The sequence below is a fragment of the Chlorocebus sabaeus genome, chromosome 14 (assembly GCF_047675955.1).
Source record: "Chlorocebus sabaeus isolate Y175 chromosome 14, mChlSab1.0.hap1, whole genome shotgun sequence".
Lineage (NCBI taxonomy): Eukaryota > Metazoa > Chordata > Mammalia > Primates > Cercopithecidae > Chlorocebus > Chlorocebus sabaeus.
In genome coordinates this window covers 25,339,413-25,362,975 of record NC_132917.1, presented here as the reverse complement: position 1 = coordinate 25,362,975, position 23,563 = coordinate 25,339,413, and the positions used below count along the sequence as shown (strand labels likewise).

Sequence of the window (23,563 nt, the reverse complement as noted above, 5' to 3'; positions counted from 1 at the left end):
GTTTTATTGAAAAACACAGCTGCTGTTCACGAGATAAATCTTAGAAAGTTTTGTCTCGAAAGGTTTTCCATGCAATTTGTAACAGGCTGTCATAATCCACAGGATAATACAGAGAGTGAAGACCAACACCACCGTCCAGCACTTCCTCTCTTCCCAGCCCTCCGAATCCCACCCAGAGACCCACGAGCTGGTCTTCTGTGCCATCTTCATTCCACATTTGGACAAGATGGAGGACTCATGGGTCAGCCTCTGGGGGTAAGGATTTCCACATTATTATCTGCCATGCAAAATAGCAGTTCCTATTCATTTCTTCCAAATGTGCCTCTGTCAACCACTGATGGCGCGCTACCCCGTACTGCTGGTACTGTGAGATTCGGCACCATTGTCTGTGTTCTGACTGTGCGCACCTTTGGCATGTCACGGCCAAGCTCTCACCTTCCCCTAAAGGATGGAATTTGGTTTTTGTTTACCTCCTATGAAGGACCCGCTTTCTGCTAATCATTTTTTTTTTTTTTTTTTTTGAGACGGAGTCTCGCTCTGTCGCCCAGGCTGGAGTGCAGTGGCCGGATCTCAGCTCACTGCAAGCTCCGCCTCCCGGGTTTACGCCATTCTCCTGCCTCAGCCTCCCGAGTAGCTGGGACTACAGGCGTCCGCCACATCGCCCGACTAGTTTTTTGTATTTTTTAGTAGAGACGGGGTTTCATCGTGTTAGCCAGGATGGTCTCGATCTCCTGACCTCGTGATCCACCCGTCTCGGCCTCCCAAAGTGCTGGGATTACAGGCTTGAGCCACCGCGCCCGGCCTCTGCTAATCATTTTAATTACTCTCTCCTGGAGCCCTTCCAGTCCTGTCACGCCATCTGTAAATGGCAGAGAACAGAACGACACACATTATGGTGTCAATTTATAATAATTTGATACAAAGATGCGATCATGATGTTTTGTTTTTAGTATTGCTATCTGCATGTTCTTGGTTTTTTTGGCGGGGTGGGGGTGGAGGTGGGAGGAGGAGGCTGGAAGCCAGGGCAGGCTGGACTGTGGATTTACAACTTTAAGGAATGGTTTTCAGGTTCATTAAATTGTCTTCCTTCAGCTGTTATTACCTTCCTCTTGCCCACACTGCCACTCGGTGGGCAGGTGTCTGCCCTCCCATGCAGCTCGGTCACATCCTTCTGCAGCCTCCTTTCTGCCACTCTCAGTTCACTACCTGGCACATGACCTTGGAGATTCCACCACACACCTCTTCCCCCAGATCATTTATCACTATGGTAATTAAGACTTGGATGTTCAGACTGTGGAATGAAAATAGAACAGGTTCTAGCACAGATTTTTAAAAATATTTTTCTTCCTGCCTCCAAAAAAGTACATGTTCATTTAAGACAATTTTGAAAATACAAACAAATGCAAAGAAAATTAAAATAATTCTTAATCCTATTACCCAGAGATGACGACTTCTAATATTTTGGTTTATATTCATCCAGTCTTATTCAAGGAACACAACAAACACACATTCTTTCCCTTTATCTTTGAAAAATACAATATTTGAAACATACAAAGAATATATGTAACATTACACCCCCCGCCCCAAGAATCAAAACATTCGAAATCATGGCAATAATTGTCATTTACCTGTGTGCACCCCTTAGTCTACCACTTCCTGTCCTGGGGTGGGAGTATCATTCGCTTGTCTTACTAAAGGAATTTAAAAAATTGTTTGTGTCTATTTGATTTTGAGCCTTGTAAAAATGGTAACATGCAACGAGTCATATGTTTCTTGCTTTCTTCACCAAGAAAAATGTTGGTTCAATTTATTCATGTTGTATTATGCAAATGCTCTTTTAGTTTTGCTGCTGTTTAATATTTCCGCTGTGGAGATATACACATTTATGCATTCACTCTTCTCTTGCTGGCCATTTGGATTGTTTTTATAAGTACTAAGAACAGGCTGGGTGTGGTGGCTCATGCCTGTAATTCCAGCACTTTGGGAGGCTGAGGCAGGCAGATTGCCTGAGCTTAGGAGTTCGAGACCAGCCTGGGCAACATGGTGAAACCTTGTCTCTACGAAAAACACAAAAATTAGCCGGGCATGGTGGTGCACACTTGTGATCTCAGCTACTCTGGATGCTGAGGCACAAGAATTGCTTGAACCTGGGAGGCGGAGGTTGCAGGGAGCCCGGATTGTGCCACTTTACTCCAGCCTGGGTGACAGAGTGAGACTCTGTCTCCAAAAAATAAAAATAAATAAGTAAGTACTAAGAACAGTGCAGTGATTGTACATTCCTCTCAGCGCATGCGTGAAGAGTGTCTTGGGGTTGAATAGCTGGATATAAGGTATGCAGAATTTCAACTCTGTTAAGCGTTGCCAAAATGGTTGTACTGATTTATATTCTTAGCATTACTGTATAAGAGTTTCCAATTGATTAGCCTTTTTTCCAGCATTTGGAATTGTGAAACTTTAAATCTTTCCATTCTAGTAGGTGTACAACTTTGTAGTATTAATTTGCATTTTTCTGAATACTAATGAAATTGAGGATCTTTTTCTATGTTTACTGGCCATGTGTTTTCTCGTCCATAAAATATCTATTTACATGCTTGCCCCTCTTTGTATTGTGTTGTCTCACACTTTTTTTTTTTTTTTAAAGACAGGGTCTCGCTCTGTCACTCAGGCTGGAGTGCAATGGTGTGATCTTGGCTCACTGCAACCTCCACCTCCGGAGTTCAAGTGATTCTCCTGCCTCAGACTCCCAAGTAGCTGGGACTACAGGTATGCGCCACCATGCCCGGCTAACTTTTTTTTTTTTGTATTTTTAGTAGAGATAGGGTTTCACCATGTTGCCAGGCTGCTCTGGAACTCCTGACCTCAGGTGAACCACCCACCTTGGCCTCCCAAAGTGCTGGGATTACAGGTGTGAGCCACTTCTCCCAGCCCTCACATACATTTTTAAACAAAATTTGAGTCGTACTACATATACCATTTTACATCATCTAAAACATTCTTTTACAGTGTTATTTTAATGATTTGGGACTCTTCTATCTCATAATTTAATCAGAGCCCTGTATTTTTTTTAATTTTGGTTTTTAGAAATAACTCTGGTAAGATACTCTGTTGCATAAATATAATTACACATCACTGAATGTTTTAATACAGTAAGTTCTAAGAATTGAGATTTCTGAGCCTGGGCAACATGGTGAAACCCTGTCTCTACAAAAAAATTAAAAAATTAGCTGGGCATAGTGGCATGTACCTGTAGTCTCAGCTACTCGGGAGGCTGAGGTGGGAGGACTTCCGGAGCCCGGGGAGGTCCAGGTTGCAGTGAGATATGATTGCACCACTGCACTCCAGCCTTGATGACAGAGCAAGATCCTATCTCAAAACAAAACCAAAAAACCCAATCATATATCTTGGAAATGACTATGTATCAGTCAGTAAAGATCTTCTTCATTCCTTTTGATGGCTTCCTAGTATCCCACTGTATTTAAGTACCATAGTGTATTCAACCAATCTTTTATGTTTGGGTATTTAGGTAATTTCTGATGCAAATACAAATATTTTTCCAAATTATGGTGCAATGAAGAAACCTACATATGTAAGCATGCCTATGTATTCTGGAGGTATCTTTAGCATAAATTCCTAGAAGTGGGAGTGCTAGGTTGAAATGTAAATGTACAAATCGTTTCATTAAATCTTACCAAATGCTTCTCCATAAGGGCTATACTATTTTTCATTTCTTACAGCAATGTGTTTTTCCATAATCTCACTGACAGAGTACAAATATTCAATTGCTCCAACACCATTTTTTTGTTGCTGTTTTGAGGAGTCTCGCTCTGTCTCCCAGGCTGGAGTACAATGGCAGCGATCTCGGCTCACTGCAACCTCTGCCTCCCAGGTTCACGCGATTCTCCTGCCTCAGCCTCCTGAGTAGCTGGGACTACGGGCGCCTGCCACCACGCCCAGCTAATTTTTGTATTTTTTAGTAGAGACGGGTTTCACCATGTTGGCCAGGCTGGTCTTAAACTCCCAACCTGAAGTGATCCGCCTGCCTTGGCCTCCCAAAATGCTGGGATTACAGGCGTGAACCACTGTGCCTGGCCTCCCAACACCATTTATTAAAAAGCCCATCTTTGCCTCAGCCATTTGACTGTTTATTGTCTACTGGATTTTCATAAGCAGTAAGTAAACTTCTGAACTTTGTATTTGATTTCATTGGTCTGCCTATTCATGTGCCAGAACTACACTGTTTTCATGCAAAAAGCTCTATAGCATGTTTTAATATTTGCTAGGGCTAGTCTCCTCTCATACCTCTTTCTTTTCTGTGTCTTACTAGTTATCCTTGAGTGTTTATTTTTCCACATAAACTTTGGTATCAACTTGTATAGCCACAGAAAAAAATTTGTTTATAGTTTTTGGAGAATCACATTAAATTTATAAATTAACATAAGGAGAATGGTTATCTTAATAACATTAGGATATTTTAGACAAAACCAAGTGATGTCTTTTTTTTTTTTTTTTTTTTTGAGGCAGAGTCTCGCTCTGTCGCCCAGGCTGGAGTGCAGTGGCCAGATCTCGGCTCACTGCAAGCTCCGCCTCCCGGATTTACTCCATTCTCCTGCCTCAGCCTCCCAAGTAGCTGGGACTACAGGCGCCCGCCACCTCGCCCGGCTAGTTTTTTTTTTGTATTTTTTAGTAGAGACAGGGTTTCACTGTGTTAGCCAGGATGGTCTCGATCTCCTGACCTCATGATCCGCCCGTCTCGGCCTCCCAAAGTGCTGGGATTACAGGCTTGAGCCACCGCGCCCGGCCCCAAGTGATGTCTTGTTCAAGTGTATATATATATATGTCTTTGAGGAGGGTTTTATAGTATTATTTTTTGATAAAAACAGCTGGTGGCCGGGCATGGTGGCTCACGCCTGTAATCCCAGCACTTTGGGAGGCCAAGGCAGGCAGATCACAAGGTCAGGAGATCGAGACCATCCTGGCTAACACAGTGAAACCCTGTCTCTACTAAAAATACAAAAAAAATTAGCTGGGCATGGTGGTGGGTACCTGTAGTCCCAGCAACTGGGAAGGCTGAGGCAGGAGAATGACATGAACCAGGGAGGCAGAGCTTGCAGTGAGCTGAGATTGGGCTACTGAACCCCAGCCTGGAAGACACAGCAAGACACTGTCTCGGAAAAAACAACAACAACAAACAACAAAAAACAAAAACAAAACAAAAAGCAGCTGGCTGGGTGCAGTGGCACATACCTGTAATTCCAGCACTTAGGGAGGCCAAGGTGGGAAGATGACTTGAGCCCAGCAGTTCAAGACCAGCTTAGAAAACATTGTGAGATCTTGTCCCTACAAAAAAAGTAAAAAATTAGCTGGGCGCAGTGGTGCACGCCTGTGGTCCCAGCTACTTGGGAGAGAGGCTGAAGAGGGAGGATTGCTTCAGTCTGGGAGGTCGAGGCTGCAGTGAGCTGGGTGACACTGTACTCCAGCCTGGGCAACAGAGTAAGACCCTGTCTGAAACAACAGCAGCAACAACAACAACAACAACAACAACAACGAAAAAAAAACTTTATTTGATATAATTTACAAACCTTATAATTCACCCATGTAAAGTTTAGAATTAAATGGTTTTTAGTATATTAACGAGAGTTGTGCAACCATCACCATGATCAATTTAAGAACATCAAGATCAATTTAAGATCAATTTAAGATCACTTCCAAAAGCAATCCTATACCCACTGGCAGCTACTCCTCACTCCTTCCAACCTCTCCAGCCCCATGCATCCACTAATTTCCTTTCTGTCTCTATGGATTTGCCTATTCTAGACATTTCATAAAATGGAATCAGGCTGGGTGTGGTAGCTCACGCCTGTAATCCTAGCACTTTGGGATGCCGAGGTGGGCGGATCACAAGGTCAGGAGTTTGAGACCAGTCTGACCAACATAGTGGAAACCCTGTCTCTATTAAAAAAATACAAAAATTAGCTGGGTGTGGTGCCATGCACCTGTAATCCCAGCTGCTCGGGAGGCTGAGGCAGGAGAATCGAGTGAACCCAGGAGGCAGAGGTTGCAGGGAGCCGAGATTGCACCACTGTACTCCAGCCTGGGCGACAGAGTGAGACTACATCTCAATACATAAATAAAATAAAATAAAACAAAGTGGAATCATACGATACGTGGTCTTCAGTGACCAGCTTCTTTCACTTAGCGTATAATATTTTCAGGGTTTATCCATGTGGTAGCAGGTATCAGCACTCCATTCTTTTTCTTATTGCCCAATAACAGTCATCTGGTGGGATGAAGTGGTATCTCATTGTGGTTTTGATTTGCATATCCCTAATAGTTAATCAAGTCAAGCCTCTTTCTGTGTGCTTATTGGTCTTCCGTATATCTTCTTTGGAGAAATGTCTGATCAAATATTTTGCCCATTTTACAATTGGGTGATTTGTATAATTATCGAGTCTAATTATTCCTTATATATTTTGGATACAAGTCCCTTATTACATGTATTATCTGGAAATATTTTTGCCCATTTTGTAGGCTGTCTTTTCATCTTCTTGATGGCATCTTTTGACTTACAAAAGTTTTAAATTTTGATAACGTCTAAGGGATCTATATTTTCTTCTGTCATTTGCCTTTACCAGCCCCAAGGTAATGAAGATTTACAGCTATGTTTTCTTCTAAGAGTTTCACAGTCTTAGCTTTTACATTTAGGTAGTTGAAGTCCTCATCTCTGGTACCTCAGAATGTAACTATATTTGGAGATAGGGTCTTTAAAGGGTTAAGTTACATGAGGTTATTAGAGGTGGGTCCTACTTCAATAGGACTCGTGTCCTTATAAGAAGGGGAGGTAGGCCGGCGCGGTGGCTCACACCTGTTAATCCCAGCACTTTGGGAGGCCGAGGCAGGTGGATCACTAGGTCAGGAGATCGAGACCATCCTGGCCAACACGGCGTGAACCTGGGAGGTAGAGATTGCAGTGAGCCGAGATTGCACCACTGCACTCCAGCCTGGGCGACAGAGCAAGACTCCATCACACACACAAATTTTTTTTTGTGGTGGCCAGGCACAGTAGCTCACTCCTGTAATCCCAGCACTTTGGGAGGCTGAGGCGGGTGAATCACCCGAGGTCGGGAGTTTGAGACCAGCTCTGTCTCTACTAAAAATAAAACAAAAATTAGCCGAATGGGTGGCATGCACTTGTAATCCCAGTCACTTGGAAAGCGAGGCAGGAGAATCGCTTGAACCTGGGAGGCGGAGGTTGCAGTGAGCCAAGATCACACCACTGCACTCCAGCCTGGGTGACAGAGCAAGACTGTCTCAAAAAAAGAAAAAAAAATGTTTTTTTTTTTAGAGGTGGGGTCTTACTCTGTTGCCCAGGCTGGTCTTGAACTCATAGGCTCAAGCAATCTTTCCTCCTCTGCTTCCCAAAGTATTAAGATTATAAGCATGAGCCACCATGCCCTGCCCTTGCCAATGTCTTGATGTAGGACTTGTAGCCCCCAGAACTATGAGAAGATAAATTTCTGTTCTTTAAGCCCACCAATCTGAATATTTTGTGATGGCAGCTCTAGCAGACTAATACATAAACCCCACTTGGGTCATGGTATATTATTTTCTTAAATCATGTGGGCCTTGTGTTTTGTGATGTGCTTGCTTAATAAATGTATTCCTTTTCCTCTAGTATAGGGGTGGCAAACTATAGCTCACGGGCCAAATCCAGCTCAATGTCTGTTTTTATAAATATGATTTTATCAAAACATAGCCACGCCCACTTATTGACATGTCATGTATGGTTGCTTTTGTGCTACAGTAGCAGGCTGGTGTAGTTAGACTACTAAACCTAAAATGTTTACTATCAGATGCTTTAGAAAAATTTGCTGACCCTGCTCTACTAGACACTTAAGATGGGCTTGCATGTGCAGTATTCTCTGAGTTGTGCATTTTGTAAACAGTTCTTTTTTATCGACTAGATGTTTTAAAAACAGCATGAATGGATGGATATAAAATCCTTGGCTTGCATCTTTGTTCCTTAAGTTTCTAGAAAATGCTGAAAATGCTGTATCACTACTGCCTTGCTTTGTATATTGCTCTTGAGAAAGCTGATGCCAACTATTTTGGCTACCAGACTCCATAATAAACCACCTACCCTAAAAAGCATGGCTTAAAGTAAGAACCATTTTAATTATAATTTCACAGTCTTTGGAGTTAGGAATTTGGGTAGGGCTTGGCTGGATGATTCTTCTGTTCCCTGTGGCTTCAGCTGAGGTCACTCAGTGGTATTCTGCTGATGTAGGGCTTTCATGATGATTTCACTCATACCAGCAAGAATCAGCTAGGTCCTCTCCTTCTCCATGTAAGACCTTTCTGGGGAGTTACATGTTTTACATAGCAGCTCAGGGCTTTAAGAATAAGTGTTCCTGGCCGGGCGCGGTGGCTCACGCCTGTAATCCCAGCACTTTGGGAGGCTGAGGCAGGTAGATCACAAGGTCAGGAGTTTGAGACCAGCCTGGCCAACATGGTGAAACCCCGTCTCTACTAAAAATACAAAAATTAGCGAGGCATGGTGGTGGGTACCTGTAGTCCCAGCTACTCGGGAGGCTGAGGCAGGAGAATCGCTTGAAACCGGAAGGCAGAGTTTGCAGTGAGCAGAGATCGTGCCACTGCACTCCAGCCTGGGTGAAAGAGTGAAACTCCATCTTAAAAAAAAAAAAAAAAAAAAGTGTTCCCAAAGACCAAAGACCCAAACCCAAGTGGACACCACTTCAAGACTTCTTGTGACCTGGGGTTGGAAATCCCAGAATATTGCATGTTCTATTCGCCAAACAATTCAGTAAGGCCAGCGTGGATGGAGAGGAATGATACAAAAAATTGGCAGCCACCTTTAAAGTACTGCAGCCCAATTTTCTTTTCTTCCTTTCTTTTTTTTTTTTTTTTGAGGCGGATTTTCGCTCTTGTTTCCCAGGCTGGAGCGCAATGGCGCAATCTTGACTCACAGCAATCTCTGCCTCCCGGGTTCAAGCGATTCTCCTGCCTCAGCCTCCCAAGTAGATGGGATTACAGGCGTGCACCAGCATGCCTGGCTAATTTTTTGCATGTTTAGGAGAAAAAGGGTTTCACCACATTAGCCAGGCTGGTCTCGAACTCCTGACCTCAGGTGATCTGCCCACCTCAGCCTTCCAAAGTGCTGGGATTATAAGTGTGAGCCACCACGCCTGGCCTGCAGTCCAATTTTCTTACCCTTTTAAACAATTTGAACTTTGTACATGCAAACCTCAAAGATTATTATCAGTTTAATAGTGTAAATAGCATAGCTCTCAGAGGTCAGCCTCTGGCAGTTTTCCCAGGTAAATGTAGCCCTTATAGGTTCATATCTTATTTTCAGAAAGATTTTTAGATTATAGCTTCAACATATGTATAACTCCAGTGACACATATGTTAGATATTCTTTGCTTGTATTCAAATGACATTCCAAAAAGAGACAGAAACAAGCACAAAGGTGTGGAGCCAAGGGGAAGTGGAAACATTTCAGGAGTTTGTACGGTGTGTGTGGAGGAAGCAACAGAAGATGGACTAGAGAGAATGGGCAAGGTCTAGATTAAGGGAAGTGCTAGACAGTGACACCAGGGGTGGTACATTTTTGAAAGTTTTCTCTAACCTGCAGAATGGAAGATAGATTGGAAGCAGCAAGACTGGCAGGGAGACCACATAAAAAGCTGCTGCATGGCCAGGTGCAGTGGCTCACACCTGTAATCCCAGCACTTTGGGAGGCCAAGGCAGGTGGATCACTTGAGGTCAGGAGTTTGAGACCAGGCTGGTCAACATGGCGAAACCCTGTCTCTAACTAAAAGTATAAAAATTAGCCAGGTGTGGTGACGGTCATCTGTAATCCCAGCTACTCAGGAGGCTGAGGCAGGAGAATCGGGTGAACCTGGGAGGCGGAGATTGCAGTGAGCCAAGATCGTGCCACTGCACTCCAGCTTGTGTGATAGAGTGAGACTTCGTCTCAAAACAAATAAACAAAGCTGCTGCATTAGTTTAGGTGAGAGGGCCTAAGAGGGATACATTCTAGTTATTTATTTATGAGGAAGCATCAATGGGACTTAGTGGTTGTTGGGAATGGCGTCAGGGCAGAGGGGTGGCCGGAGAAGAAGGAATCAAGAATGGCCCCCCGGTTTCTGAATTGGGCAACTGGGTGGACAGTAGTTTAGACATGTAGAGTGTGGGGTATCTCTAGGACACCCAGTAGAGAAGTCTGGCGGGCTTTTGTGAATATGGAACCAAGATGAGCGGCCTGAGCTAGAGACAGTGCACTTGGGAGTTGCTGATATGCGGCAGATGAAGACACGGAGTGGAGGCAATGGTCCAGGGAGAATGTGTGGAGTGAGACCAGCTGAAGAGAGAATCTGTGAAACTGAGAAGTGGTCACAGGGGTTAAGAAAGGAGTCATGCCATGACACCAAGGGAGTTTCAGAAAGAGTGGGGTACTCTGTCAAATGTCACTGAGAGTTCTAATAATATGAGGACTCAAAGATGGCTTGCGGTATTTAGGATCAGACAAGCCATTCATGACTGAGAGCAATGCAGTGATGCGGTGTGGACAGAAACTACATAGGTTTGAGGAGCTGAGGAGCTGCTAAGGAGGTAGAGATGAGGGTAGATGACTTTCAAGACATTTGTGAAGGAAAACTCAGAGAGGGACTAGTAACTGAAGCAGAATCTAGACGGACAGAGAAAGGGTTTCTTCCTTTTTCTTGAGGACAGGAAAAGCTTAAACATGTATAGATGATTAAGGAAAGAGACAAGTAAAGAGAAGCTGGTAATTTTGGAGTGAGAGGGGGAGAATGATTGAAAGGTGTTTGAGAAGTTTTCTGAGGATGTGGGAAGTGAAGAAATAGAGAACAGAGATGGAGATGCCAATACAGTGTCCTTGAAATATTTAATTCCCTTATGGTTTATGATTGTCTAGCCCACATATTGAAATTACCTTGGTTTCAATCAATAGAACAAACATATCAAGTAATATTTACACATTTATATTATTTACACATCTTTTCTCCGAATAACAGAATCAATGTTTAACACCTCTCAATGCCTTCCACATAGTGGGTGCTCAAAAAGGGCAAATGAAGAGGCTAGATGTCTCTTACCTGATTCTGAGTATCTTCATATGTACAAAACATAGCCAAGACCGTGCCTACAAGAGATAAGTCTCCTCAAGCATGAAAATATTCACACTTCATATATGAAAGGTAAGATGTCCATCTTTTTTTTTTTTTTTCTTTTGAGACGGAGTCTCACTCTCTTGCCCAGGCTTGGAGTACAGTGGCGCGATCTTGGCCCACTGCAACCTCTGCCTCCTAGGTTCAAGCGATTCTCCTGCCTCAGCCTCCCAAGTAGCTGGGATTACAGGTGTACACCACCACGCCCGGCTAATTTTTGTATTTTTAGTAGAGGCAGAGTTCTGCCATGTTGGCCAGGCTGGTCTCGAACCCCTGACCTCAAGCGATCTGCCCGCCTCAGCCTCCCAATGTGCTAGGATTACAGGCGTGAGCCTCGACGCCCGGCCAAAAATGCTCATCTTTTGAGGAACCTATTTGTTCCCATTTAACAAAGTTGGTTATCAGCATTTCCTTCACCATAGGAGTTTAAAAATAAAAAGAGGAGAGGAGGAGGAAGAGGGTGTTCTAAAGGCAGGCAGGCAGGCAGCAGCAGGAGGTGGCACGATCTGCCTTACCATAAGGTGCCAAAAAACAGTGAAAACCATACTCCCAGCATGCAAGCCTGGGGTCGCTTAGCTCTGGAGCTTACAGCCTTCATCATTGACCAATAACCCCTAAAGGACGTTGCTGTTTTGAGTCTTAAGTAACGTTGAGAAAAATGACCATTTGAACCATTTACAAAGTCCTTGTTACATCCTAATTTGGCACCATCTCCTGTATTTCACACAGTTTGGAAAGAATTCTATAAAAGATGGATAACAGTAAAACACAAAAAAGCTGGTGCTTTGATGGTAAATCTGACTGCCCCTGGCTCCTTTGCCCAAGCTGTTTTCCCAGCCCTAATGTCCTCCCTTTTTCCCCTTAGGACTTCTTTTTCTTCCTTCGAGGCTGACCATAAATGCCGCCTCTTCCAGGAAGCCCTCTGCGGCGTCCAAGCGGAAGTTATCTCTAGCTTCTGTGCCTTCCCACAGCATCGCACTGTGGCTTGGATCTGCACAGGTCACCGGACTCGGTTGTGTACACGGCTGTTTTCCCCGCTAAGTTTGGGGAGCCTCGAGCCCAGGCGCTGTGATCGTGATCGTGCGCCCACAGGTACCTGGTGCGGCGCGGGGTGAACGCCGCGGCTGAGCGAGCTTGCGGAGTTCATGCGGGTCACTCGGGCAGAGGCTTGTGCCCTAGGCGCAGAGAATGATTCACGGGGTGGCTCTTTGCATTCTTTGCCCGGTAGTCACGTCGGGCCGGGCACCCTGCCGGCGGATACCAGCGGATGGAAAGGCACCCGGCCCGGCGCCAGAGAACGGGAGAAGCCTGGATGGAGCCAGCTTCCCGCCTGCCCGGAACCGCGGGGGCGGGGTGAAGGGGTGCTCGGCCACTCCCGCCCCCTCCTCGCGCGCGGAAGCCACGCCCCCGGCCGCGCGCTCGCGCTGGGCTCGCGCCCGCCCCTCCACCCTCCGCCCTCCGCCCTCGCGCCCTCGCGCCGGGGGCGGGCGCTGCGCGTGCCGGGCGGGGAAGCGGTGCGAGCCAGGCGCTGCGAACGTTCGCCGCGGGGGCGGCTCCGGGGCCTGAGTGGGCGCCGCCGCTGCCTCAGCCGAGGGGGCCGGGCCGGAGCGTGAGGAGGAGTGAGGCCGCAGGAGACCTTCCCGACGCCCCCTGCTCCTGCAGGGAAGTGAGCAAGGTGGGGGTCTGCGGCCGCCGCCGGGGCTGCGGAGAGCAGAGTCGGGCTGGAGCCTCGCGCCCGCGAGGTGCGGGACGGGAGCCCGCGCTGCGCCGGGACTGGGGACCCGGGAGTCTGCGGGTGCGGCGCCGCGGGAGGCGGGGAGGGCGCGGGGAGCCGGGGCCACTGCACTGCGCGGGGCTGGGAGGTGGGACAGCGCGGCTGGCCGCGGAGGGACCGGCAGAGGGGATGCTGCGGAGCCCGGGCCGGGAGGGGTCTCGGGGTCCGGAACGCGCCGGGGCACGGGCGCGAGCTGGGGCGCGGCGCCGGGCTGATGCTGCCCGAGCCGGGCTCGCCTGGAGGCGGCTCTGCATTAGGTGCTGAAGGGGCGAGTGAGGCAGGTCCTGGCAGAGGGCAGGTGAGGCGGGCAGGCCCTGGCAGAGGGAAGGATATTTATTTCAGATCACCCCGAATCACTTTTTCCCGAGGCGCCTAATAGCGAACCTGTCCGGGAGGTCACCCTGGTCAGGAAAGTGTCCCGAGAGGAGGATGCCGGTAACGAATACTTGCCCTTAAATTCCCGTGCCAGGCCTTGGGATTAGGAAGACCTTCCAGCTACTGTGGGTAGAGACCCGTAGTCAGCACTGGGGCCACGAAATAGTATGAAACACCCTCATGTTATTGAGGTGCTGGCAGTGTGACTGTGAAGATATGCACATAAAATACAAAAGAGCGTCCAATTTTATGTTTTATGCCCTATTCACTTTAGGTCTCTTTTGTCTTTTCCCAGTATTGGGAAATTGAAGCCATAATTTGCGTGGTTTTGGGGATAAAGCGGAAAGGTCAAATAAGCTTATGGGAGAAATTTGGGAGAGTTTCAAAGGCTCCTACGGGTACCATTTAAGGGGGGCTCTCAGAGGGGAAAAAAGACGTTTGGAAAGAAAGGAAGTTTCCTTCCTTCCCAACTAGAAATAAGCTCCATGACAATTCACTGCAAAGTCTTCAGAATGTTGCCTGTCGCACAGTGGTCGAGCCACAAATGTCTATTGCATGAATGAATGGACAAGCAAGGTTTGGCCACATTTGCCTTGGAGCAGTGTCAGTCACTCTAGTGTTAGGGAACGTTGCTAGATTTCCCCTGTTCCACAAGTTCTCTCTCTCTGCCTTTTTTTTTTTTTTTTTTTTGCCATGCCAGGCAACCCAGTTTCTAAGGTCTGGGCACATTAAAGCAATGGCTAAGGCGGCGAGGTCTTGGTTTCTGTGGCCATGCTACCACTTTCCCATGTGTCTTACATGTTGGCCGTCAAGAGCTTGCTCCTTGGGCTGTTGCTTGAGATCATCCCATTTTGTTCCTTCTCCCATTGACTTTTCCTGTCACTTGAGAAGGAAGAGGGTAGTGTTGTCTAGAAAACACTTTTTCATTTTCATCCTAGTTCTTGGATCTTAGACCTGTAGTGCGAGGCTATCGGTGCCTCTGTTTTTCTGTAAGGGCTAGAATCCTGCCTGTCCTCTGCCTTGGTTGAATCTCTGAACTCTGGAGCTCCAGGCTGCTGTTTCAGTAACCTGAGTTGCAGTGCCTGTTGGGTTACTTTGTCTGCCAAATTAAAACTTGACCTTTTATGAGTTCTCTGAGGATTTTTATCATAATGCATAAGTGGAATTGCCTTTCAAAGGGGTTGTGCAGTCAAGGTAGTGCTGGCAGTTTTTGGATGTCCACTATGCCCGGGAGACAAATTTCTACCTATGGTTAGAAAATTAGACTCAGAACCAAGAGAATTTCAACTTATTGTTTTATTTTTTGTCTTTATATTACCCCAGGGCCTTAGTTTCTTCGTGTGAAAAATAAGAGTAATAATCAAAATCTGGCATTGTATAGGAAGTCTTGAATAAGTAAATTTATTTCTCCTGTTTGAATTACATGAGCATCAGAGCTGTGGCATCTAGTTGTGTAGATTGTATACTGCCCAGCTTTAGGGAGCACCATTCACATTGGAGTCCCCGTGCCTGGCAGCTCCTGGAGTGCGTACTCTGTGTGACTGTGTACAGCCAGCAGGTCTCTTGTTGAGAGGTGCATAGGTTCTACAATATAGGGTGCCTTATTCCAGGCTCTCTCGATGATATTTTGTTTATATATTTATTTTAAAACCAACCTATTGATGTGTAGTGGACACAATAAAATGTACAGATTTCCCATGTGCGGTTGGATGAGTTTTGGAAAAATGTGTACAGTGGTCCCCCCATTAGCCTCAGGGTTATGTTCCAAGAGCACCAGTGGATGCCTGAAGCCACAGCTGATTCCAAACCCTATATAGACTGTTTTTTCCCCTATACTTAAGCACCTATGATAAAGTTTTAACTTATAAATTAGGTACCATGAGAGATTAATGATTTCTGTTAGGCATATGTTTGGCTTCTCTGTGGCATATCCCAATTTGCCAGCATCACTACTCTTGCACTTCGGGTTTATTATTAAGTAAAACGGTGGTTACTTGAACACAAGCACTGTGATACCATGACAGTCAATCTGATCATTGAGACAGCTACTAAGTGAGTGACCAGAGGGTGGTTTATGCAGAGTGTGGATATGCTGGACAAAGGAATGGTTCACATCCCAGGTGGGACAGAGTGGGATGGCACAAAATTTCATCAGGCTGTTCAGAATGGTACACAACTTAAAACTTACAAATTGTTTACTTCTGAGTGGGGGACTGCTGTATACTTTGTAACCAGCATTCCAATCAAGAAATTTCCATCGCCCCAGAACGTTCCCTTATGCTGGTTTGCAGTCCATTCTCTATCCTCTCCACTCCCTTTTATTGATTTCGAATTACATAAGCATCAGAGCTGTGGCGTCTAGTTGTGTAGATTGTATACTGCCCAGCTTTAGGGAGCATCATTCACATTGGAGTCCCCGTGCCTGGGAGCTTCTGGAGTTGTGTAGTGCGTACTCTGTGTGACTGTGTGCTGCAACTCTGCAGGTCACTCAGAACACACACTTACTTGTCAGATACCCAAACAGTACAGACAGAATAAAGGCCCCCTTGACCTACTCACGGAAACAAGCTATCAGTTTTTGTGGTCTTTCCAGACTATTCTCTATGTATTTTCTTGTATATATAAGGAACACACACACTTGTCAGATACTCAGACAGTACAGACAGAATAAAGGCCCCCTTGACCTACTCACGGAAACAGAAGTGATCAGTTTTTGTGGTCTTTCCAGACTATTCTCTGTGTATTTTCATGTATACATAGGTAATGCAGAATTAAAAAAGAGCAGTTTTTTCTCCTCTGCATTAATGACATCATACTGTACACAGTGTTCTGCAGTTTTTTCCCCTAACGGAATGATTTTGAGATCTTTTCATGTTGGAACACAGGAATCAACCTGAGTCGTTTTAACTACTACACAATCTCTTATGTAGTATGTATTGTAGTTTATTTCGTATTCTCATTAAGGACCGTTGCTGCAGTGAATGAAAAAATACAATTGCTGGGTCAGAGGTACGCATGTTACTTCATAATTAATGGGGCTGTAACCATGTTGCTACTTGTGGATTTAATCCATTTATTTTTAACTGCTTAGTGTATTCAGTTGTAGGCTTTTTTTTTTTTGAGATGGGGTCTTGCTCTCTTGCCCAGGCTGGAGAGCAGTGGCACTCCAGGGCTCAAGTGATTCCCCCAAGTAGCTGGGACTACACTTGTGTGCCACTATGCCTGGCTAATTTTAAAATTTTCTGTGGAGATGCAGTCTCGCCATGTTGCTCAGGCTGGCAAGAGATCCTCCCAAAGTGTTGGGATTACAGGCATGAGCCCCTACACCTAGCCCGGTTGTCGATTTACATCACAGCCGTATGTATCCTTTTACTCACTGAGGAACAGTTGGGTTCCTTTAGATGCTGATTCTTCAATGGGTCTGTGTGTTGCAAATGCATCCTGCCAGCCCTAGGCTTTTCTTTCCCTTTGTTAACAATGTGTTTGGTTGTATATACCATTTAAGTTTAATGTCATATTTATGAAAAATTTCCCTTAAATGGCTTGTCTTTTTTCGGGTGTGTATCTGGTTTAAGAAAATGTTCTCTCTCTCATGGTGTTAATGATATATTCTTATATTTTCTTCCAAAAGTTTAAAAAAGTTTTGCTTTCCATATGGAATTTATTTCTATGTATGGTATAATGAAGAGATACAATTTTTGTTTTTTCAATTTGGATGACTCGTTTTCAGCACTCTTTTTTTATTATAGTAAAATACACATAACATAAAAATTACAATTTTAACCATTTTTAAGTGTACAGTTCTGTAGCATGAAATACATTCACGTTGTTGCACAGCCATTACCACTGTCTTCAGAGCTTTTTCATTGCCCCCAACCGAAACTCTGTACCTCTTAAACACCAGCTCCCCATTCTTCCCTCAGCCCCTGGCAACCACCATTCTACTTACTGTCTATGAATTCGACTACACTAGGTACCTCATATGAATGGAGTCATTACAAGATTTGCCCTTTTGTATCTGGCTGATTTCACCTAGTATAATGTGCTTAAAGTTCATTCATATTGTAGCATGTGTCAACATTTCCTTTTTAAGGCTGAATAATATTTCATGGTATGCATATACCACATTTTGTTTATTCATTCGTTGATGGACATTTGGGTTCCTTCCCTGTTTTGGCCATTACAAGGAGTGCTGCTATGAACATTGGTATCCATATGTCTGTTTAAGTCTCGTTTCCATTTCTTTTGTGTATGTGCTCAAGTGCAATGATCAGTAATACAGTTTTTAAAACAATATACATAATGGAATAAAAATAGATTAACACAACTGTGGCCAATATGGCTGAATAGAACAGAGTTTCCATGTACCCACTCTTTGCCATGTGGTTTCTCCTATTAACATCTTGCATTAGTATGCTACATTTATTGTAATTGATAAACCAATATTGATACATTGTTGTTAAAGTTCATGATTTAGAGTTCACTCTTTGTATTGTATATTCTATGGATTTGACAAATGCATAATGTCATGTATCATTAACATGGCATTACATGTAATGTCATTACATGGCATGACTGCATGCTACAACTCTGCAAGTGGCTCACTCGTAAAATACTCAGCAGTACAGACAGAATAAATGTCATTACATGGCTATAGTTTTACCTTTTCCAGAGTTGGAAATGTCATAGATTTGGAATCATATAGTATGGAGCCAACTCAGATTGGATTCTTTCACTTAGCAATATGCATTTAAGTTTCCTCTAAGTTTTTTTTGTGACTTGATAGCTCATTTCTTTTTCTTTTTCTTTTTTTTTTTTTTGAAATGGAGTCTCGCTCTGTCGCCCAGGCTGGAGTGCAGTGGTACAATCTCAGCTCATTCCAAGCTCCGCCTCCCGGATTCATGCCATTCTCCTGCCTCAGCCTCCTGAGTAGCTGAGACTACAGGCACCCACCACCACGCCCGGCTAATTTTTTGTATTTTTAGTAGAGACGGGGTTTCACCATGTTAACCAGGATGGTCTTGATCTCTTGACCTCGTGATCTGCCCGCCTTGGCCTCCCAAAGTGCTGGGATTACAGACATGAGCCACCGTGCCCGGCCAGCTCCTTTCTTTTTAGCACTGAATAATAATATTCCATTTCATGGAAGCACCACAGTTTGTTTATTCGTTCACCTACTGAAGGACATCTTGGTTGCTTCTAGTTTTTGGCAGTTTTTGAATAAAACTGCTATAAACATCTCTGTGCAGGTTTTTGTGTAGATATTAAGTTTGTAACTCACTTGGGAAAATACCTAGGAGAGTGATTTCTGGGTCAAATGGTAAGAATATATTAAGCTTTGTAGGAAACTATTAAATTATCTTTCAAAGTGACTGTACCATTTGCATTCCCAATAATTTTTACAATTTTTGTCCAAGTACCCTAAATGTACTTATATAATAGGTCTGTCAGACTGTTCTGTAAAATTAAACTTCACCTGGAATAATACTCAGTTATTGGTTTTGTTGGCTGTCTTTCAGTGTATCTCTTCATGTGTTTTAAAGTTTTGAATTACAGACTCTTTTTTTTTGTTGCTGTTGTTTTTGAGATGGAATTTGGCTCTGTTACCCAGGATGGAGTACAGTGGCACGATGTTGGCTCACTGCAACCTCTGCCTCTGCTTCCCAGGTTCAAGTGATTTTCCTGCCTCAGCCTCCCGAGTAGCTGGGATTGTAGGCGCCCGCCACCACACCTGGCTAATTTTTGTATTTTTAGTGGAGACAGGGTTTCACCACGTTGGCCAGGCTGGTCTCGAACTCCTGACCTCAAGCGATTCGCCTACCACAGCCTCCCAAAGTGCTGGGATTAGAGGCGTGACCCACCACACCCAGCCAAATGACAGACCCATTTTCAGGGTGAGTGCTTTAGATTTTGTTTTCTTATCTTCTGTGCCCACTCTCCTCTGTGTGGTGATATTTCAGGTGCTTCAGTTGACCTACTGGTCCGCAGTCTAGAATCAGATACGATAATTGTGGGCTAAGGGTCCTGCCCTTTGAGTTAATTGGGCTATTTTCGATCTTCTCATACAGTATGAGTCTTGACTCAGTTCCTGGTCCTGAGGCTGTTTATATCTTCCCCCTTATCTAAGCCTAGAGTATTAGATAAACTGTAGTTCTAGGCAGAGCTTGGCAGCAGTATTTTTTAGCTTCCTTTCAGCTCCAGCATCATTGCTGGCCTTAAGCAGTGGGTCTGGCCCAGATGTCTCCATTTCTTCATCCTCCTTTGCTTTCTGTTTTTACTACCCCACTGGAAGTGCACACCTGGTTCTAGACTCAGGATCCAGCAAGCCTAGAGCTTCAGTCCTGCTTGCAGCTTTGTGTATCTATTCTGTTTCTCCAAATAGAGGTTTGTCTTGGTTTTGAACTTAATTTTTAAAAAATATTGTTAAAAAATATTTTATCCATTATTGTGTATTTAGAGCAGAGAGGATGCATCAAAGAATGTACTTACTGGGCCACTTTCTAGAAGATTTAATTAACCAAGCTCCTTTCTCAACTTTATATGAAGAATTTTTTCTTTTTATGGCATTGCCTAGGCCCTCCGGTACAAGAGTAAGTATGATAATGGGCATTTTAATCTTTTTGTTGAGTGGTAACGTTTCCAGTGTTTCACTGTTAGATATGATGTTTACTGATGGTTTTTGGAAGATGTCTTTTGTCAATTTAAGGAAGTTTTCTTCTGTTCTTGGTATTTTTAATTGGGTGTTGAATTTTATGGAGGCCTTTTTTGGGGTCATTTCTTGAAATTATTTTTCCTCCTCTTTAACGTGTCAAGAGTAGGACAGACCTCTCTGAGTTGTAGGTAACTGAGAGAAACAGATGTATATGATTTACTTGTTAATTCATTTTTAACATGAAAACCTCACAACCTTTAAATAAAACATTTTAAACTTGAATTTTTGTATATTAACATTATATATAAGTTAAAATAGGAGTGAAATGCTGTAGTAATCAGGGTTGGACTAAATATCATTGTAACTTCATAGTACTAATAATATCAATAATAATAGCTAACATTTATTGGGCTCTTACCTGATGCCAGTTATCGTGCTAAATGCTTTACATGCTATTTATTTAAGAATTACCACAGCCCTATGAGGTTATATTTAGCTACTCAGAACTCTCTGTTGTAGTGGAGTGCAGTTATTGAATTTTTTTATTGGAACCTAGAGAACCCTCTCAGATTTGTAAAAAGCAAATCTTTAAGGTTTTATGAATATTTATTATCTCTGGCCTTTTTTTTTTTTTTTTTTTTTTTTAATCTGAAGGAGGAGAGAAAAGAAGTTACAGAGGAAGGATATTTGAGAATTTTTCTGAAATAAGCAAGGAAGTTCTCTTTCAATAAAGTTTGGCTTGTTATAACTAAGTGTTAATGAGAGTCTTAGTCATCACTAACTTCTTTTTTTTTTTTTTTTGAGTTGGAGTCTCGCTCTGTCACCCAGGCTGGAGTGCAGTGGCGCGATCTCCAGTCACTGTAACCTCCACCTCCCGGGTTCAGGGGATTCTCCTGCCTCAGCCTCCCGAGTAGCTGGGGCTGTAGGCACGTGCCACCATGCCTGGCTAATTTTTTGTATTTTTATTAGAGACCTGGTTTCATTGTGTCGGCCAGGATGGTCTCCATCTTCTGACCTTGTGATCTGCCCGCCTCAGCCTCCCAAAGTGCTGGGATTACAGGCATGAGCCACCGCGCCTGGCCCCTCACTGACTTCTTAATTAAATGGACATCCAAAGAAAAACTGACAGGGAGATGGTGGAAAGTGGTGAACTTACATAAGAAATTTCAATACTTGGATGCTTTGACGTAGCTGAGAACTGGCAGGGTTAAGAAATTAACAAAAATATTCAAAGGAAATAAAGGCTGTCTAACGCCAAGGCATGTACAGAGACATTCTGGCGACACTTCCAAAGCCACCTCTCCTTTTCTTTTAGTCTTTACTGTGGGAGTTACGAAACTTCTACATGTAGACGTAGTCCAGGTCTGAAACACTCTATCTTCTATGAATAGAACAGAGTGTAAGAACTAACAAGGATCCAAACTTTTTGCTGCACTCTCTTCCAGACCCTACTTAACTCCATGATTTAAGGTCTGCTCCAGTACCACAGTTTTGGGACCTGTATTCTTTCCTTATTCCTTGAAGCTTCATGTTGCCCTGGAGGGGGCGATGTGACACAGTAGAAAGAAAATGGGCTTTAGCATTGTCATCGTCAAAACTCCAGATTCCTGGCTTTGCAACTTCAGGCCAAGTTACCTGACCACTTAGTCTCTTAGTTTCCTCTCTACTTCCAACAGCCCTAATCCTGAAAATCTCCTCAAGCTCAGTGCAGTCTTGTCTTCTCACTACTTTTAAAAAGAGCAATAGTCTCCAAAGTGGGAGGTATGTAAAATGATCCTCTAGGCAGGGTATTACAAGAAAATACGAGCAATCAAGTTTTAGCAGTGTTTAACCCATAGGTTGACACTTTACTTCATCTGTATCTGATGATGTCTGTCAGGCATGGTAAGCTAGGGAACCCCACCGCCTGGAGGGGCTGATAATGTGATCCTCCTTATTTACCTGCTTATATTGTTTTAGCATATGTTTTAGTTCACCTCTGCTGGGTTTAGTGGTCTTCCAGATCATATTACCTGATTTGAATAAAATGAACCTTGCAAAATAGACAAATGGCTCACAAAGTTTCCTGCAAAGAAAATGCAGGTTGAAGTTTCAGAGTCAACTGAAGGTTGAAGTAATAATGCAAACACATGTGAACAGCCAGAAAGAAACAGAGTGGATACTTCTATTTATATTATGAACTTGTCAGTCAAATGGAAAATATAAAAACAATGGTGATCTCATCAGATTGATGAAGAAGCATTAATAAAAAATAGCTTAGAATTACTAAAAATACTATTTAAAATATGGATTTATATACACCGTTGAGTACATTGTGCCTGAAGGTATTTACTAATGATATTATGGGCTCATGTTATAAGTTGAGATACTTAAAAACTAAGCATTCAGAATATAAAGACAGACTTACTGACATTTTTCAGTGGTTGGTAGTCATGCTCTAATTAATCTAGTACCTTAACATTTTATTAAGCTTAATAATACATTTTTAGAAGTTCTTTTTGAGGTTTAGGAATAAAAGGCAAAAAGCCATAAATTCTTGTTCTTCCTGTTTGGTAACAGTGGCTGAAATAATATATAGATAAGTAATTTGAGTTTGGTATAAAATTGAAATGTATCCTTTATTAGCAACTATAGAAGTTGAGATACTGGTAGAACACGTTGCTAAAGATTTGAAATCATGGCTATTGTACCATATTATAGAGTTCATGTATATTTGGATAAAAGTACAGAGCTTATGGTATTTGGTATACTCTGTTTCAATAATAAAATATATTTTATTCCCCCTGCTAAAACTCTCAGGATAAGACTTACCAGAGAATATACTGAAAGTAGATGATCTAAAATATTATAAAGAAATAGGACATATAAAGCATAAAGAATAATATATTGTTCAACCATTGTGGAAGACAGTGTGGGGATTACTTGAGGATCTAGAACCGGAAACACCATTTGACAGCAGTGGCATTACTGGGTATATACCCAAAGGATTATAAATCATTCTACTATAAAGACACATGCACACGTATGTTTATTGCTGCACTATTTACAATAGCAAAGACTTGGAACCAACCCACATACTCATTAATGATAGAATGGATAAAGAAAATGTGGCACATGCACACCATGGAATACTATGCAGCCATACAAAAGGATGAGTTCATGTCCTTTGCAGGGACATGGATGAAACTGGAAGCCATCATTCTCAGCAAACTAACACAGGAACAGAAAACCAAATACCACATTTTCTCACTCATAAGTGGGAGTTGAACACTGAGAACACATGGATGCAGGGAGAGGAACAACACACACAGGAGCCTGTTGGGGGGTCGGGTGCAAGGAGAGGGGGAGCATTAGGACAACTACCTAATGCATGCAGGGCTTAAAACTTAGATGATGGGTCAATAGGTGCAGCAAACCACCGTGGCACATGTATACCCATGTAACAAACCTGCATGTTCTGCACATGTATCCCAGAACTTAAAGTAAAATTTAAAAAAACATGTATTTCCACTTAAATAAATGGAGCGTGCACACAAACAAAAAGAATATATT

General features: G+C 43.5%; 1 protein-coding gene across 20 annotated transcripts in view; it reads left to right on the top strand.

Annotated features, from left to right (window-relative positions):
• The first annotated feature begins 12,683 nt into the window (after positions 1-12,683).
• DTNB (dystrobrevin beta) overlaps positions 12,684-23,563 on the top strand; it is a 300,375-nt gene continuing 289,495 nt past the window's right edge. For 11 of the 20 annotated variants that reach the window (XM_073022848.1, XM_073022845.1, XM_073022841.1 and 8 more), the window contains exon 1: positions 12,687-12,885. The gene's annotated coding sequence lies outside the window, so the exon portion shown is untranslated. Of the gene's footprint in view, positions 12,886-12,923; positions 12,953-23,563 lie in introns of those variants that run through there. The other 9 variants (XM_073022852.1, XM_073022849.1, XM_073022847.1 and 6 more) reach the window with 5 other exon arrangements.